The sequence below is a fragment of the Arachis stenosperma genome, chromosome 10, assembly GCF_014773155.1.
Source record: "Arachis stenosperma cultivar V10309 chromosome 10, arast.V10309.gnm1.PFL2, whole genome shotgun sequence".
In the NCBI taxonomy this organism is placed as follows: domain Eukaryota; kingdom Viridiplantae; phylum Streptophyta; class Magnoliopsida; order Fabales; family Fabaceae; genus Arachis; species Arachis stenosperma.
In genome coordinates this window covers 124,269,950-124,290,517 of record NC_080386.1, presented here as the reverse complement: position 1 = coordinate 124,290,517, position 20,568 = coordinate 124,269,950, and positions in this window count along the sequence as shown.

Below are 20,568 nucleotides of genomic sequence, written 5' to 3'. Positions count from 1 at the left end.
GCATTAAAACTTGCCTTCAAAGAAACCACCACAAAAATGGTGTTCTGAGATGATGACTCTACCTGTACTTAGAGAGTTACCAAGCCTTTTGCTGGTGTCGATACTCCAGTATAATCAGTCACTGAGATGTTTATAGGTATCAAGTCATCGAAATCTTTCCCACCTTGATTAGCATCCTTTCTAGCAACAAGCTTATTAACTCTCCTCCATCGACCAATACTTTATTGATGCATATACCACTCATATAAGCAGTGATGTGTAAAGGCCGAAAGTGTGATTTTTGCTTCTCAGTTGGCTTTTTGAAGCATCCCAACTCCTCATCTTCACGTACAAAAGCAAAAACCTCTTCATCTTTGACATCATAGTCTTCACTCAAGTCTCCTTCATATTCTCCCAAATACTCAATTGGTATAATGAAAATAGTGCCTACTATTTTCTCATCTCCTTCATCAAGGTACTCTTCATCCAAATCATCATCTTTTTCTTTACCATCAATAGGGACTACCGCAACAGCCTTGTCCTTCTCCCCTTTTGCTGGGGAAGGAATCCCTCTCGAATAAGTTTTTTTATCAGACAAAAAACTATCCGAGTATGAACAGAAGGAGTTACCCCCTTGTCTATTGAGGTCAATGGTCTTTCTGACTTTGTTTGGTGCACAAATCTTTCAGCTCGATTTCCTCTAGTTCTTCCTCGAGGATATGGGTAACGTCCTCGATTATAACCTCGATGACCCCTTTGAGGATTATGCCTATATTGTGTGTCTCGATTGAGAAACTCTTGACAGTTCTTGATCCATTGGACTCCTAAGGCTTGTGAACGATCAAGTGGAGGAACAAAATTTTCTTGAGAGCTTCGGAAACTCTGTCCCTCTTGTCATCGAGGGGGATGCCTCTGATGAATCTATTCCTCCTTATGAGCTAGCTCCTTTTTCATCCTTTCCTTTTCAAATATTGCCGTAGCCTTAGCATTAAATACATTACATTGGGGGCACAAAGACGTGTCTCGATCTTTTAGTTTCTACTGCATTAGAAATTCCAACAGCTCCTCACCAACACCAGGGTATATTGATCGAACATTAATTTTAAAATTTTTCAAAGTAGTGTCAAATTCATAACTAAAGCCGGCCATGTTGATCCCTAAGAAAATAAGCTCAGCAAAATTTGCTCTAGCATCAAAAGGATTTGTATCAACTTTCATATCCTTTTTGCCATCATCGAACTTCAATCTTCCTTCCATAATTGCTTCTTGAATCAAGTTCCTAAAATAGATACAATTATTAGTCGAATGGCTAGTTGCTTGATGAAATTTACAACAAGGTTTTTCTTTTAAATCTTTTATCAAAAGCAATGTCTTACTTTCCGGTAAAACCAACTGTTTATCAGTTTATCTCTAAGCAACACATCAAATATTTGATCTGATTTCAAAATATCGAAACTATACTTTTTTTCACTCTTATATTTCATATCATTAGCTTTATCAACACTTGTAATTTTCTTAAGTAAAGAACAAACATAAGGTTGACCTTTTTCAACTCAGCCAAATCGACTTTGGAAAATTCAACATCAGACTCCTCACTCAAGAACTCCATTTCAACATATGAAACCTTTTCTTTTCGAGCAAAGGTTTTACTTTTTAACTTTTTCTCACTTTTAAACTTTACTTTTTCTTTTCAAAAAATTTCTACCTATCGAACCCTTTCAGCTAAATAAGCTAAATCAGGTATATGCACATTAAGCAACTTTCAACACATATAAAAACCTAACATGCATAGTTACTATTTTCACCACTTCACTTTCGGGAAGTGACATGTAACATCGAGTTTGAGCATTCTTAAAACAAATCATGAAGTCATCAATCGACTCCCATCATCACGTTTCAAGGCCACTAAATCAATGATTGTTACATTCAATTCTCCTCTATAAAACCAGGAATGAAAAGCACTCTCTAACTATGCCCAAGTTACAATCAAATTAGGCATGAGATTTGAAAACCAAGTAAAAGTATTCTTCGTTAAAGAAGTTAAAGAAGAAGAAAATTTCATTTTCAAACTTTTATCATTAGCTAAATTACCTAATTCGACCATATATCGAGTGATATGCTCTGTAGTCGATTCACCAACCTCTCCTACAAACTTTGTTATTATCTTAGGGTTTTCATATCTCTAGGTACTTCTGTTGTTTGCACAATGGTATAAAATGCAGAAACAAAGTATGATTGATTCATAAAACTCATATTGAATCCGGCCCTATTGAGAACATCTTCAACAATTCTCGTAACTTGATAACGTTTACCATGTTGATTAACTCGCATTCGAGCCAATATTTTATCTACATTTTGATCACGTCGAACTACTCGAGGGATATCTCCACCCAAACGTATATCATCGTCCCTATTTCTAGGCATGTTCTCTAAATCCTCTGGGTTTACTTCAACATTTTGTCAATCACCTTTGTCATAATCAACAATTCGAGCAATCCACTTGACTTGTCTAGCAAGATGTTCGAACTTTGTCTCGTAATCAGCCATCATGAGATTCAAGATAATAGTCATCTGTTGAATCAATAAATTGACCAAATCATGATGACTTTCATCGACATGCTGTCGAAACGCCGCTATTGAATCCATGCTATTCGATGTTAAACCTACCTGATAATCACGAGTAAACTCAGGATGTTGTAAAGGTAGTTGATTATTAACTGCCCTTGATATACTTCCAAATCGAATTGGAGGCCCATAACCACCCATTGATGGGGTATAACCTAGAAGGAGGCCGAAAGGGTGCCAACCTGCAATTACTAGCGGTTGTGTTTGTGTTGGAGCAATTCGCGGGTGTGGATTGCACCTACTATTCCCAGCAGGGGGATTGTTAACCATCATATTCTCCCCCAACATACTACCTTCCATATGTGATGTTAATTTTATAGAAGTTTGTGCAAATATAGGAACATGATCATTTATGGATGACCCACCATTGATATTAGAAATTTCATCCGACATATGTATAATCCTTCCACTTCTAAGTTGCATAAACTAAATCACTACAAAAATCTTTTGACACACTTTTTCAAAACTGTCCCTTACTTGGCGCGCCAATTTGTTATGCAGATTTTTAACAAATCTGGGTTGGTTTGATATCTAATAATCTGGGAGCGAAACCTACTCCTCTTATGAGTACCAGTTTCGAGTTGTACATCAAAAGATCCCAATTTTAAACGAATAAAGAAGAGAAGAAAAGAATCGAAATGTAAATAAAATTTAAATGACTTGAAATTGAAATTACAGAACAAAGTAAATAATTTAAAATTAAATCAAAGCAATAAAATACCTTCAACAAAGATCAAAGGACTTTGAATTCAAAAGACAATACGAAAATATTAAAGAAGAAAACAAAGACTTTGCAAGAAAGTAAATTTGCAGAAAGGAAAAGATTACAAGAAACTTAAAGAAATTTAAAAGATATGGAAAGAATTCTACAAAAAAAAAATTGTTTGCAGACTCAGAAAATTACTGGAAATGTGAGTGTGCGAGAGTGTTTTGTGAAACCAAATTCCAACCTCTACTCTTTTCATTCTTCAACTATTTATAAGAGTCCTTAAGCAATCAAACTTCAACATATCTTCCATATGTGAAAATTCTTTGATAATTGTTCTCGCATTTTTGGATGATCTTGTAACTACTATCAGTACCAGCTATCTTTACTTGTTAGCCTTCTTGTTTCGATTACTTCACTCTTCTTTAATGAGTTAATTTAATCGAATCCATCTTTTTTGTCGATAAATCTTTGTCAATAAATTTCACAATCTTCGAAAGTACCAATCAAATCTCAAACTCGATTTTTAAAATTTATTTAATTTTAACTAACAATATTATTATTGGCATTTAATAATTAAGTTTAGTCCTTTATTCTATGGAATGTCAGCCTAATTTAATAGCCAAATAAAACTGAAATTACACAAAATTTCTACAAAATATTACTGGTGAATTGCTTTAATTAGAAATCATACTTTTATTAACATGTTACAAAATGGCCACCAAAAAATAAATATACAAAAATATAATATTAAATAACTTATTTTATGTTACCTAAATAAAAAATATATGTAAATAATTAAAATTATCCAAAATATATAAATATATACGATTAATAACTTCTTATATTCATAATTGTATTATAGATATTATTGCAAAATGAATATCAAGATATAGAAAAACATTAGCGTATATTCTAAAATTTTTAATAATTTGTGAGATATTAATTTTGAAGAGAGTTTTTCTTTTTCGTATCTTTTAATTTTCCTACAAGAGATAATGATATATAAATCAATGTATAATAAATAAAAATGTTGATCGATCAGCGCTATTTTATGAGGTACGGACACTTTTTTGATTTGTGGTGTTTGTATGTCTAACATATTTTGAACACGACACTCGTTGGACACACGTGCTTTTTGTGTCAAATTGTATTTTTTAAAAAAAATAAAAAATTTACGACGAGACTACATTAAAACTAAATGAAACTTTTTTAGATTTAAATAAAATATTTTAAATCTTAAGGATCAAAATAAAATTAGATTCAAATATACGAGACTAATTTAATATTTTATCTTATTTATTAAAATTTTTTTATTATCATGTGTTCTAAAAACATAGGTTAAATATATCATAAAAAAATATTTTAATATTATTTATTATAAAAATATTTTTTTATGATATATTTAACCTATACTTTTAGGGTACAAACAACAACAACAACAACAACAACAACAAAGCCTTGTCCCACTAAGTGGGGTCGGCTACATGAATCAAGCGACGCCATTGTGCTCTGTCATGTATGATGTCTACAGAGAGACCGTTTACATGTAGATCTCGTTTGACCACCTCATGGATAGTCTTCTTAGGTCTTCCTCTGCCTTTCGCCCTTTGTCCATCTTCCATCTCATCCACCCTCCTGACTGGATGTTCTATCGGTCTTCTTCTCACATGTCCAAACCACCTGAGACGCGATTCAACCATCTTTTCCACAATGGGTGCTACTCCAACTCTCTCCCTTATATCTTCATTCCTTATTTTATCCAATCGCGTATGACCACTCATCCATCTCAACATCTTCATCTCTGCCACACTCAGCTTATGTTCGTGCTCCCCTTTAGCCGCCCAACACTCCGTACCATACAGCATAGCCGGTCTTATAGCGGTGCGATAGAATTTACCTTTAAGTTTTAAAGGCACTTTTTTGTCGCATATAAAACCAGAGACACTCTGCCATTTTGACCAACCTGCTTGGATCCTATGATTTACATCCTGTTCAATCTCTCAATTATTCTGTATGATGCACCCAAGATACTTAAAACTTTTAACTTTATCTAGGATATTTTCTCCAATCTTCACCTCTATATTTGGGTTTTTCCTTCTCAGACTGAACTTACATTCCATATATTCCGTCTTGCTACGGCTTATGCGCAGACCATACACTTCTAAAGCTTCTCTCCATAACTCCAACTTCTTATTTAGGTCTTCCTTTAACTCTCCCATAAGGACGATATCATCGGCAAAAAGCATGCACCATGGCACAGGCTCTTGGATGTGCTCTGTGAGTACTTTCAAGACTAATGTGAAAAAGTATGGGCTTAAGGATGATCCCTGGTGTAATCCTATACCAATAGGGAATTCTTCCGTCACACCACCTTGAGTCTTCACACTAGTTGTGGCCCCATCATACATGTCTTTAATTGCCCGAATATATGCGATCCTTACTCTTCTCTTTTCTAAAACCTTCCATAAGACCTCCCTTGGTACCCTATCATACGCTTTTTCCAAATCAATAAACACCATATGTAGGTCCCTTTTACTACTACGATACCTCTCTATCATCCTTCTTAATAGGTATATCGCTTCAGTGGTAGATCTTCCTGGCATAAATCCAAATTGATTCTCTGTTACTTGTGTCTCTTTTCTCAACCTCCGTTCTATCACCCTTTTCCATAACTTCATAGTATGACTTATAAGCTTAATCCCTCTATACTTTTAGGGTACACGAGAGTAAAATCCTTATTAAAATTACATACTTCACATTTGACGAGTTTATATTCATTTTTATTTTATTATTAAATTGAAGTAATATTAAATAGGTTATAAAATGTTATTTTTTAATCATGTAAATTCTTCATACATAAGCATTTTTAAGGATAAAAACAATTACAAAGTCTTTTATTTTCTTTTAAATTTATTATAAATGGTACTTTTATTATCATTTCAATTGACTTAAGGAAACCAATAAGTGACATGTGTTGTAAAATAACTAAATAAATAAATGAAGAAGAGGTAACAAATAAAATAAAGAAATATAATTAGAGAAAGAGAAAGAGATAGAGAATAGTGTCTTATTACTTTTGTGTGTATCATCAACGGATGCTTAACCTTCTATTTATACATGTACAAGAGTCCTCTTTTTCCTCTTTCATTAAATGTAATTACCTTGGTAATATGGCACTTTACTATAGGAAAGTTAAGACATCCAAGTCATACGTGGTCAATGGTCATCCATATCCTTATCACAACACTCCCATTGGATGACCATTCAGGATTATTGCCTCGTTAATACCTTACTAAAGAAAAACCAAATGGGAAAAAAAAGCTTAGTTAAGGAAAAAGAGTACAATATTCTTTAGTGACGGGGACTGCCTCATTAAAAACCTTGTCAAGAAAAACCCAATGAGAAAAAAAACTTGACCAAGAAAAAAAGAGTACAGTCTCCCCCTCTTGCCGACATCATCTAATGTCTCGAAATCGGCGCATCCCAATCTCATGTACCAATCTTTCAAAGGAGGATTTTGGGAGTGACTTTGTGAATAAATCTGCCAGATTGTCACTTGAGCAGATCTGTTAGACATCAATCGTCCCTTGATTTTGAAGATCATGAGTGAAGAAGAATTTGGGAGAAATATGCTTTGTTCTATCACCTTTGATATATCCGCCTTTAAGTTGAGCAATACATGATGTATTATCTTCAAACAGGATAGTTGGAGCTATCTTCTGATCAATCAGTCCACATGATGACAGAATATATTGAATCATACTCCTGAGCCAAAAACACTCGCGACTTGCTTCATGTATCGCTAGTATTTCAGCATGATTAGAGGAGGTTGCTGCTATCGTCTGTTTCGTGGACTTCCATGATATAGTTGTACCACCATATGTGAATATGTATCTTATTTGAGATCTCCCTTTATGTGGATCAGACAAATATCCAGCATCTGCATAGCCAACTAATTGTGACTTGGATCTATAGGGATAAAATAATCCCATATCAACCGTTCCATGAAGATATCGAAAGATCTGTTTGATTCCACTCCAATGTCTTCTGGTTGGAGAGGAACTATATCTTGCTAGTAAATTCACCGCGAATGATATGTCAGGTCGCGTATTATTGGCAAGATACATTAGTGCTCAAATGGCACTAAGATATGGTACTTCAGGACCAATGATATCTTCATTCTCTTCTTTAGGACGGAATTGAACCTTTTCCATATCCAAAGATCTTACGATCATTGGGGTACTCAAAGGATGTGACTTATCCATATAAAATCTTTTCAAGATCTTCTCTGTGTATGTTGCTTGATGAATAAAGATCCCATTTTTTGTATGCTCGATCTGCAGACCGAGACAAAATTTAGTCCTTCCAAGATCTTTCATCTCAAACTCTTCTTTAAGAGTTTTTATAATTGTTGGAATCTCTTCAGGAGTCCCAATGATATTTAAATCATCAACATACACAGAAATTATAATGAATCTAAATGCAGTTTTTTTATGAAAACACATGGACAGATATCATCATTCTTGAATCCGTTTTTGGCCAGATACTCAGTAAGACGATTATACCACATTCGTTCAGATTGCTTTAGACCATATAAAGATCTTTGCAATTTAACTGAGTATAACCCTTGCGAATATTCATTGGATGATTTAGATATCTTTAGTCCTTCAGGGACTTTCATATAGATATCCCGATCTAATGAGCCGTACAAATAGGCTGTTACCACATCCATTAAATGCATATGCAGTTTATGATATGCAGATAAACTGACCAAATAACGCAATGTTATCGTATCCACCACAGGAGAATACGTTTCTTCATAATCTATACATGGCCTTTGTGAAAAACCTTGTGCCACAAGTCGGGCTTTGTAGCGCACAACTTCATTTTTCTCATTTCGTTTTCTCACAAATACCCATCGGTATCCAACAGGTTTTACATCTTCAGGTGTACGGACTACAGGTCCAAAGACTTCACATTTTGCAAGTGAGTTTAATTCAGCCTTCACGGCTTCTTTCCATTTTGGCCAATCATTCCTTTGTCGACATTCTTCGACTGATCTTGGCTCAAGATCCTTACTTTCATGCATGATATTTAATGCCACATTATATGCAAATATTTCATTGACAATTGTCTTATTTCAGTCCCATTTCTCTTCTGTAAAGACATAATTTATCGAGATCTCATCATTTTCACAATTTTCAGGTACTTGAACGTCTTCTGGCGTTAAAACTATATCAGAATTTGGACAACTGCAGGTGTCTCTACAATGTCTTTTTCAACAGGAATAGTATTTACCTCTTTTCTCTTTCAAAGATTTTTATCTTTGGAACCGACAAGCCTGCCACACTTCTGGCGTGTATTTGCTACAGTGGCTACTTGTCCTATTGGGACATCAATTTGAATTGGGGCATTTTCTGCCCTGCCACGCTTCTGGCCTGAAGTTGCTTCAGTGGCTACTTGTCCTACTGGGACATCAATTCGAATTGTGGCATTTTTCGCTGGTATATAAGATTTCGTTATCCTCTTTGTATCAGAAAATGCATCAGGCAATTCATTTGCTATTCTTTGCAAATGTATAATCTTTTGAACTTCAAGTTCACATTGCCCTGATCGAGGATCTAAATGCATCAACGATGATGCATTCCAATTAAGTTCCTTTTCAGAAAACTTATTCTCTCCCCCTAATGTTGGAAATTTTAATTTATCAAAATGACAATCTGCAAACCGGGCTTTAAATACATCTCCCGTTTGTATCTCAAGATACCTTACTATATAGGAAGAATCATATCCAACATATATCTCCAACTTTCTTTGGGGTTCCATTTTGGTGCGATTAGGTGGTGCAATGTGAACATATATCGCACACCCAAATATTCTTAAATGGAAAACATTTGGCTGCTGGCCAAAAGTTAATTGCATATGAGAGAACTTATGATAACTCGTTGGCCTCAAACGAATAAGTGTTGCGGCATGTAAAATAGCATTCCCCCAAATCGAAGTTGGGAGATTTGTTCTCATAAGTAAGGGTCTAGCAATCAATTGGAGGTGCTTAATAAGTGATTCTGCTAACCCATTTTGTGTGTGAACATAAGTTACTGGATGTTTAACACTTATTCTATTAGCCATACAATAAGCATCAAAAACTTGGAAAGTAAATTCACCAGCATTATCAAGACAAATTGCTTTGATTGGATTTTCTGGAAATTGTGCTTTTAATCGAATAATTTGAGCCAGTAATCTCGCAAACGCCAGGTTGCGAGAAAATAATAAGCACACATGTGACCATCTCGAAGATGCGTCTATCAGGACCCTAAAATATCTAAAAGATCCACATGATGGATGAATAGATCCACATATATCACCTTGAATCCTTTCTAGGAATTCAGAGGACTCAAATCCAATCTTTACTGGTGATGGCCTTAAAATTAACTTCCCTTGAGAACATGCAGCACAACAAAATTCACTAGTTTTAAGAATCTTCTGATTCTTTAGTGAATGTCCATGGGAGTTTTCAATAATTCTCCTCATCATAGTTGTTCCCGGATGGCCCAATCGGTCGTGCCAAGTTATGAATTCATTTGGGCTAGTAAACTTCTAGTTTACAATGGCATGTGATTCAATTGCACTAATCTTGATATAATACAACCCAGATGAAAGTGAGGGCGACTTTTTTAATATAACTTTCTTATTTGAATCATGAGTTGTGATACATAAGTACTCATAATTTTTCTCATTCATTGTTTCAATATGATATCCATTTCGGCGAATATCTTTGAAACTCAACAAGTTCCTCAGAGACTTGGTAGATAATAGTGCATTATTTATTACAAATTTTGTTTCTCCAGGAAACAAAATTATAGCTCTTCCGGAGCCTTCTATCACATTGTCTGAGCCAATAATAGTATTAACATACTCTTCTTTTGGCACAAGATGGGTAAAATATATATCACTTTTAAGAATAGTGTGCGAACTTGCACTATCCGCAAGGCAAATATCTTCAGAATATATCCTTGCTATTTTTCTTCAAAGACAAATGATATTAATAATAAATGAGTAGAAGTACATGCACAGTAAAATTATTCACATGAATACTTAACAAACACATACACATATTAAACTATTCCATCATTGATCAAATAGCTAATATTTCCTTCAGAATCCTTAATGAAATTAGATACATCATAATGAGTGGTGAAATTTTTATCATTTGAAACAAAATTTGTTTCCTTTTCTTTATCATTCTTTTTCAAGGATGTTTGATAAAGATCAACTAGGTGCCTTGGAGTACGACAGGTACGTGACCAATGGCCCTTTCCACCACAACGGAAGTATTTATCCTCAATTGATTTACTTTGCCCATTGTTTCTTTCTTTATCCCACTTCTGGTGAGAGTTTTTATTGTGAACATAATTCATTTTCCTTCCATAAATTTTTTTGCTACCAAAGCCTTGCCATTTACCTCTTCTAGGGTTATGATTTGCCGCATTTACTTCAGGAAATGGGGTGGCACCAGCTGGACGCGCTTCATGATTTCTCAAAAGTAACTCATTGTTGCGTTCACTAACAAGAAAGTAAGAAATTAACTCAGAATATTTTTAAATTCTTTTTCTCGATACTGCTGCTGCAGGAGCACATTCGAGAATGGAAGATCGAGAAAATTTTCTCTAACATATCGGGTTTGAGGAAGTATCACATGATTGTACCTTTCTTCAAGGTCTTTCCACAGATCTGTAGGATCTTTTAATGTGAGATATTCATTTTTCAATCATACGTCAAGATGACGACGAAGGAAAAGTATGGCTTTGGCTATATCCTTCTGGGATGTATTATTTTCAGCCTTAATGGTATCTTCAAGATCCATTGAATCAAGATGAATTTTAACATCTAGTATCCATGATAAATAATTATTTCCAAATATATCAAAAGCATTATATTCAAGATGAAAGAGTTTCAACATAAAAATTTGTTACCTGAAATCTTCCTAAAACTTTGTTAGAGTTTCGTGCTGATAACGTGTCGTAAAATAACTAAATAAATAAACGAGGAAGAGGTAACAAATAAAATAAAAAAATATAATTAGAGAAAGAGAAAGAGAGAATGGTGTCTTATTACTTTTGTATGTATCATTAATGGAGGCTTAACCTTCTATGTATACATGTATAAGAGTCCTCTTTTTCCTTTTTTTTTAAATATAATTATCTTGGTAATATGCTACTTCACTATAAAAAAATTAAGCCATTCAAATTATACGTGGTCAATGATCATCCATATCTTTATCACAACAACATGCACATTTATAAAGAGATATTAATCACATTAACTCTTAAACGTGTACATGTGTATTGTTTACATGTTTAATTAGTATAATAATACACGATAACGGTCAAATAGAAAGATGATATTTTTAGTTTTAACTTTTGGTAACCTTTAAAGAGTATATTTAACCCCACCCCACCCCTGATATTTTTAGTTTTAACTTTTGGTAAACTTTAAAGAGTATATTTTAAACCCCCCCCCCCCCCCTCTCAAAATTTTTAAATCTACTGTTGATGGTTATACTTTTTCCAATATTAATCGAAGATAATACTAAAACTTTTTCAAAACGTCATATAAAATTGGAATGAATATAATGTTATTTGTTTCTTAATGTTTGTATATCATTTTCAATTTTGTTAATTATTATATTCTTTTGTAAATACTTATAAGTCATAACTATGGCAAAGGTTAAATATGTGATATTATTTAAATGAAATGTTATAAGAGTAATACTAGAAAATCATTATAGTTTATTATTTTTGGATCAATTTAATTTGTTTAGTATAGTAATTCAATAATATACTTTATTCTATATTTTTAAATATTAATGATTAATCATTGACAAAAAAAATAAGATTTATCTATTTTGCATCTTAAAATACATATTAAATTTATAAATTAAAAATATTTTCATTAAAAATATAAAAAATTTAAATTTTTAATGTATTTATTTTATATTTATTAAATAAAAATATTTAAAATTTTTTACTAACAATAATCTTATTATGTACTTTTAAAATACATGTTAATTAAATCTAAAATTATAAATTTTAATGGTCTTTTAACAATTTATATGTAATAAATATACATGTTAACCAAGTATAGGATAAGATTAGTTAAATTTATAATTATGGTAAAAGTGAAATACGTGATATTATTAGAATGAAATATAGGAAATATACATGTTGACCAAGTAGAATCGGATTAGTTTCGAGTGTTGCATCTTTTAGTTAGATAAAATGTAGATAAGGTTCGAGTGTTGCATCTTTTATACCCATAAAATAGAATAGAGTAGGAATGTGCTTAAAAACCAATGTTCTGATATTAAAATTGGTTTTTGGTTTGGTTAATTAAGAATATTTTAGATTTAAGATAAAGAATAAATTATTATTTTTATTTTCATAAATTTATTCGCTAAAAAAAAAGAAAAAAATAATCAATTAAATATTAAAAAATCACCTAAAAATTTTAAATTATCTTTTTTTTTAATCCTAATTTCAACGTCCCTCTTCTAAATCTTAACTCTTTATTCTTTTCATGAATTTTACCATCTCTTTCACCAATATTATCACTATCGCCGCCACCAATCGTCAGACTCATCTTCCTCTTTTTTATTGTCACGACACCAACAACAGTAATGATCGAGTATGGCAATAGTAAAGTAGCACCTATTTCATTTGACCTTCTTCTTCATCTTATTTTACAATCATCTTCTTTTTCAAAACGTAGAGGGTTAGGATTTTTTGTAACCAACCATGTTAAAATTCAAATCCACCACCATCTGAAAAATCGTAATTATCGCTACTCCACCGTCTATCTTAGAGGTAGCAGTGACGATTATGAGCACAGATGTTGTAGCCACGCTGGAGAGAAATTCCAGAACAGCAACAACGACGAAGAAGAACGTAAACTATAAATCACAGAAAGAGAGGGTAGTGAAGTCGGAAAGAGAAGTGGTCGTTGTTTGAGTGTTAGAGAGAGAGAGAGAGAGAGAGAGAGAGAGAGAGAGGTGGGAAGGAAGTTTGGGTGCGTCAGTAACAAAAAAGACTCGAGATAAGGTGGGACGTCGAGTGAAGTTATGAAAGAATCTAGAAGTCATAGACTCAGGAGTACTCTCACTCGCATGGAGCATAGCGCAGGTTGGTGATGGTGGTAGTAGTGTTATTGTGACGGTGGAGAAAGAAAAAGGTGAAACTGATGGTTGGTGGCGACAGTGATAGTGGTATTAGTGATAGAAGTGATAAAATCTATGAAAAGAGAATAAAAAGGGAAGGTTGAGATTTGGAAGCGGAATGTTGAAATTAGGGTTAGAAAATAAAATTAGGGTTAGAAAAATGGTAATTTAGAAATTTTAGGTGATTTTTCCGTGTTTGGATAATTTTGTCGTACGAAATCTATACAAATATAATTTTTCTTTTTTCGTGCATAAATTTGTCAACGTTTAAAATTTTGTTTGTAAAAATGGTAGTTTACTCTAAGATAAAAATTGATCAATAATTAAAAAATAAAAAAATGATTAATCAGTCGAACTGATATAGCTTTTAATTGTTAATAAATTTAAAATAATAAAGTATAAAAAAATAATTTTTTTTAAAAAAAATATATACTTTTTACATAAATTTATTATTTTATTATATCTAATTCAATTTTGATTAAATTTCAATTTAATTTTTTAATTTTTAAACTTCTAAGTGTGTGTTTGGATTTACATTGGGCAAACTAAAGTTTGAATAGAAGTGATTTTTATAGAATTGATTTTGGGTAGAAGTGAGTTTGTGCCAACATGATTTATGTTTGATAAATTTTACTAAAATTAATTTTGATAAAATAAATATTATTTGAATAATATTAATTAAAATAACTTCTAAATAAATAATTAATTAATTATTAAAAAAATATAATATTAAATTATAATTTTATTTTTTAAGTATATTTAATTTTTTTTATATTTTTTAGAGTTTTTTATATTGTATTTTTTTATAGTACTCTATTTTAGTATATTATAATTTTTTATTATTATAATAAAATTAATATTTATTTATGAAATTAAAAATAACATATAAAAATTGATAACTTTTTAAGTATTTTTTATAGTAAAAATTAATATTTATTTATTAAATTAAAAATAATATATAAAATAATATATTTTAATTCTTTTTAAGTATTTTTAATAATTTTATTTTATTATTATTTTAGGTTCTAATTTTTTACAAGTTATATTTTTATTATTATTTATAATTAATTTTTTATTTAATTTATCATTTTTAATAAGAACAATAATACATATTATAAAAAATTAAAATAGTAAATAATGCACAAAAATTAGAATAATTATTTTAATATTTTTATTATTTATTTAGAAAAAATTATGGAAAAACCAATAATAACTAGCAATTAACCTAAACGTAGGTCGAGTAAATGCAGAAACTATAATTTTTTGCTTCTAGTGAACGAGCTTTTGGGATGCAGAATCACGTTAGCGTTTAGAGAAGAAAAGTTGCCAAACATAAAAGAACAGCGTTCAAAGCATTGAAATGCACCTTTATCCTCTTTAACGTGTTTCACAAACATTAGATCATCGACTTTGTTTTGACTTTTCAAAAATTTGTTAAAAACATATGAAATTATACGATAATATAGAGTTCGAATAAAACTTATCTCTAACCAACACTAATATATATTTTCGAGTATAATTTAAGTAGTTTATCTGTTAATAAATAAAAGATAATAATTTTTTTAAGTTTTTAAATAAGAGAAACTAAAAGAAAGGCAATAAAAAAGAGAACTAAACAAGATAATGGTTAACCCTCGAATCAATGATGAAGGTGATAAGTTTTTAATGTATTTATTTTATATTTATTAAATAAAAATATTTAAAAATTTTTATTAACGATAATTTTATTAGGTATTTTTAAAATACATATGAATTAAATTTAAAATAATTAATTCTGATATTCTTTTTAACAATTTATATATAATAAATATATTTGTTAATCAAGTAGGATAAAATTAGTTAGATTTATAATCAGGCACGGATCCACTCATGTGGGTGTGGGGGCAAGCGTTCCGACCCACTGCAATTTGAAATTTTATTTAGTATATAATAATAATATTTATTTGTCCTGACTAAATTATTAAATTTGATCCTACAATAATTTTTTATTCAACTTTCGATATTTGATAGGCAATTTGAGTACTTCGTATTAGATGTCCATTATAATGATCAATTTTCAAATTTAAATAAGATTGGTGTTTTTTTTTTTAGAAATCAACTCGAAAGAATATTATCTATCTATTTGTGGTTCTTCTTTTAAAATTAGCTTTAACTTTTTTCATAATAACTATACTAATTGAATGAACTTTTTTAACTATGAATATCATCAAGAACTCATTGTATGAAAGTTGAGTTTTAAATGATTGTTTAACGACATATACAAAAAAAGACATTTTAATTATATTGTCAAAGTTTCAAAATATAGAATATAAAAAATTAAATTTTAAATTATATATTATTATTTAAATTACTATTTTAATATTTTAAATTTTTAATTTGTAATTAGATATTTTAAAATCTAATCATATTTTACAATAACAAAATATAATTATAACAATAATTATATTATGTATACATAAAATAATCACTTGTATATATAAAATAAATTTTAAAATATAAAATTTGAAATACAAAATATATATTAAAAATAAGTTAAATGATATATGTATTTATACTCAAATTTATAATAGATTATTTGATAATTAATTTTTATGTAAATATAATATTTTTATTATAAAAATTATTATAATATTATATATATCGTTTTTATTATCAAAATTTTTTGGATCCGTCACTGCTTATAATTATGGTAAAGGTAAAATACATGATATTATTAGAATGAAATTTAGGAAATATACATGTTGAGCAAGTAGGATTGGATTAGTTAGATAAATTGTGGATAAGGTTCGAGTGTTGCATCGTCTTTTATACCTATAAAATAGAATAGAATAGGAATGTGCTTAAAAACCAGTGTTATGATATTCAAACTGGTTATCGGTTTGGTTAATTGAGAATACCTTCGATTTAAGATAAAGAGTAAATTATTATTTTTATTTATAAAAATTTTAAACGTTTATAAATTTATTTAAAAAAAATTATAGTTGTATTTATAAAAGATAAATTTTGTATAATAAAATTAATTAAACACTAAAAAATTATTTAAAAATTTTAAATTATCTTTCTTTTATCATTAATCTCAATGTCTCTCTTCTAAATTTCAACTCTTTTTTTTATCTTTTATATGGATTTCACCATCTTTTTTACTAACACTATCATTATTACGGTTATCAACCGTTAACCTCACCTTTTTTTTTTTACTGTTATCACACTAACGACAATAATGATCGAGTTTGACAATAGCAAAGTAACACCTATTTTACTTGAGTTTTTTTTCTTCATCTTGTTTTATAATTATTTTCTTTCTCAAAATGTAGAGAGTTACGATTTTTCAAAACTAGTCATGTCAAAATCCAAATCCACCATTATCTAAAAAACCGTAATTGCCGCTATTCTATTGTCGATCTTGAAAATAGCAGTGACGACTATGAATACAGATATTGCAGCCACACCGGAAAGAGATTACAGAACAACAGCAATGACGAAGACAAAACGTAAACTAAAAATTACAGAAAGAAAGGGTAATAAAATCGGAGAAAGAAGTGGTCGCCGTTTGAGTATTTCAGAGAGAGAGAACGGAACAGGGTGGTAGAAAGGAAGTTTGGGTGCGTCAGTAGTGAGAAAAACTCAAGATAAGGTGAGACGTCGAGTGAAGTTATGAAAGAATCCAAGTGTCATAAACTCAAGAGTGCTCTCACTCACATAGAGCATAGCACAACTTGGTGGTGGTGGTGTTGTTACTGTGACAGTGAAAAAAGAAGGTGAGACTGATAGTTGATAGTGACAGTAGTAGTGGTATTAGTGAAAAAAATGATGAAATCCATTAAAAGAATAAAAAAAGAAGGTTAAGACTTGGAAGAGGAGTGTTGAACTTATTTATTAACTTGATCAATTTTCTATGGATATAACTGTAATTATTTTTTATGGGTAGATTTATCAGCGTTTAAAATTTTTGTGAGTACAAATAGTAGTTTACTCTAAAATAAAAATTGATCAATAATAAACAAGTTAAAAAATAAATAAATAAATAAATGATTAATCAGCCGAACTAATATAGTTTTTAGTTGTTAATCTATTTAAAATAATAAAATATAAAAATTAATTTTTTTTAAATATATATTTTATACATAATATATTTTATTATATCTAATTCAATCTCGACTAAATTTTAATTGAATTTTTTAATTTTTAAACCTCTAATAATTAGATCATTGATTTTGTTTTAGCTTTTCAGAACCATATTAAAAACATACGAGATTATACGGTAATATAAAGTTCGAGTAAAATTTATCTCTAACTAATACTAATATATATTTTTGAATATAATTTAAGTAGTTTATTTGTTAATAAATAAAAGACAATAAAAAAACTGTTTTTAAGTTTTTAAATAAGAGAAACTAAAAAAAGACAGTAAAAAACAGAACTAATTAAACAAGATAATGGTTAGCCCTCGAATCAATGATGAAGGTGATTCTTCAAAGCACCAAGCGCAAAGAGAAGAAGATCAGAGATACTGAAGGGTCAGAATCACACTGCAAAAGACAAATAATTCTCTGCCCTTCTTTTGGTTATCAAATGGAACCAAATTCGCCATTCAGAATACAAAATGTGCACTCTTCAGTTTAATATAATAATAATTATTATTTTGACCAGTTAGGTTTGATTTTGATGATGTAGGACCGTGGGTTTCTTCAATATCCTCAAATATCTTATTTAATTTTAGGATAATTATTCAAATAGTCTCTAAAAATTTTAAAAGCAGATATTTTAATTTTTAAAAAAATTAATATATAAAAATATTTTTAAAGTTTTATTCTAACAGATAAATTAATCTTTAATTTATTTTATGATAGAATAATAATCCAATTTAATCTCTAAAAATTTTAAAAATAAATATTTTAATTTAAAAAAAATTAATATATAAATCAATTTCCAAACGTTTTTTATTCATAAGATATAATAAGATATAATAGTTTTCCGTCAAAAAAACTAGTAAAATAAAATTATTATTATTATTATTATTATTATTATTATTATTATTATTATTGTTATTGTTATTATTATTATTATTAATTATACAATAATATTGTATCATAATTTTTTGTATCTTTAGACAAAAATAATAATAAATTTATTCATTAGATTCTTTTATATATATATATATATATAGTCACTCAATAATAATAATAATAATAATGTTCAATAGAATTATTAAAGATGATTTTATAAAAAATTCAAAGTTAAAACTATTTGATATTTTTGTATTTAATATAATCAAAAGATGTCCTATTTTTAAAAATATATTTATATTAAAAAAATATTTTGATTTGGATTTTAAAGTATCATTATTCACCTTATTTGTTTTTAACGAAAAGAGTATATTAATATGCTAGTGTCATCATCCACATGCACAAACTAAGTTAATAATAATAAACGTTGACATATAGTAAAAGTAAAATAGACGGGAGACTATTATGTCTGATGGTGCGCGTGCACTGGGTCGTCTAAATAATACCTTAGGTGAGTGAGGGTCGATCCCACAAGAATTGTTGGATTGAGCAAGTAATAGTTATCTTGTTGGACTTAGTTAGGCAAAAATTAAAGAGAGTATTTGTTGAAAGCGCATAAAACAAAATAATAAAAAGCAATTAAAGGTTGGTGTAAAATAAATATAAAGAAAACAGTTAAGGTCTCGAAGATGTTTACCATTCCGGGTTAATACTTCTTATTGACTATTTTAACAATAAATAATTCATTCTATGACAAATTGTAAGTGATTAAACCCTAATTTTTTAGCAATTTAATCTCCTCTGATCCTACTAAAGCGCCACAAACAAGGTCAATTGTTCATATCAGAGGGTGAAATTCAGGAAACTAGTTCAACGCCACAAGAACCTCAATTACCCAAAGCTAACCGCATTATATGTCACATATCCTAATTAGCCCAAGTAATTCGCAGTTTAGGAGGAGTGTTTTCAAGTTGTAGTTCAGGCGACCTTGGTCAGAGTATCACAAGAACTCATGTAGAAAAAGGGTCATACTTCCGTTCCACCCATTTTCATTAGATTAAGAACGAAAACACACCTTAGGATTGAATCAAACATATATTACAATAGAGAAGTAATAATATTAAACCATAGAAATAAACAGAGCTCCTAACCTTAACCAGGAGGTTTAGTTGCTCATAACCTTACAAAGAAAATAGATTTTTGAAAAGTATGGAAGAAAATCTCCTTCCCATAAGTGTCTTACTTAGGAGCAAAATAAATCAAAACAAAATTAAATCTAGATCAAATCAAATCTTTTGATTTAAAACTAAGATAAAATATTAAATTCTAAACCTAAAAGATATTGTTTGTAATAAAAAATTACAAAAAAAAAAATAAGTTAAGAAATGCTAAATCCACTTGAAAGACTTAAAGAAAAGTGATTCGGACTGCTGGGGGCGTTTTACTTCAGGGGTGCACGTTAAACACCCCAAGGGGGTCAAAATTAGTGCATTCTGAGGTTTCCTGCTGGCGTTCAGCGCCAAAATGGGCGTTCAGCGCCGAGAGAGGGTGCTAGTTCTGTTCCTCTTGGGTGTTAAACGACAGGCTCGACGTTTAGCGCCTGTTTTGGCAGTGATTCCAGAAGAAAAGTATAAACTATTATATATCGTTGGAAAGCTCTAGAAGTTGGCTTTCTAAATCATTTAAGACCGCATCAATTGGACCTATGTAACTCAAGTTATGCTCGTTGAAATGCAAGGAGGTCAGGGTTAACAGTATCTACTATCCTTTCTTCGTTGTTGCACAAAACTCTACAAAATTCACACGAAATTCACCTGAAATCATAAAAATACCACAAAAACTCAAAGTAGTATCCAAAGAGAATTTTTGCACTAAAATATAATAAAACTTAATAAAATCTAACTAAAAACAACTAGAAAATGAAGGAAAAAAGGGTATAAGATGCTCACGCATCATCTGACAGAGAAAAATATTGGAAATTGATCTGTGTATTAATTCTTTTGGGACTGAAATGTCTATTTTTTAAAATCTTTCAA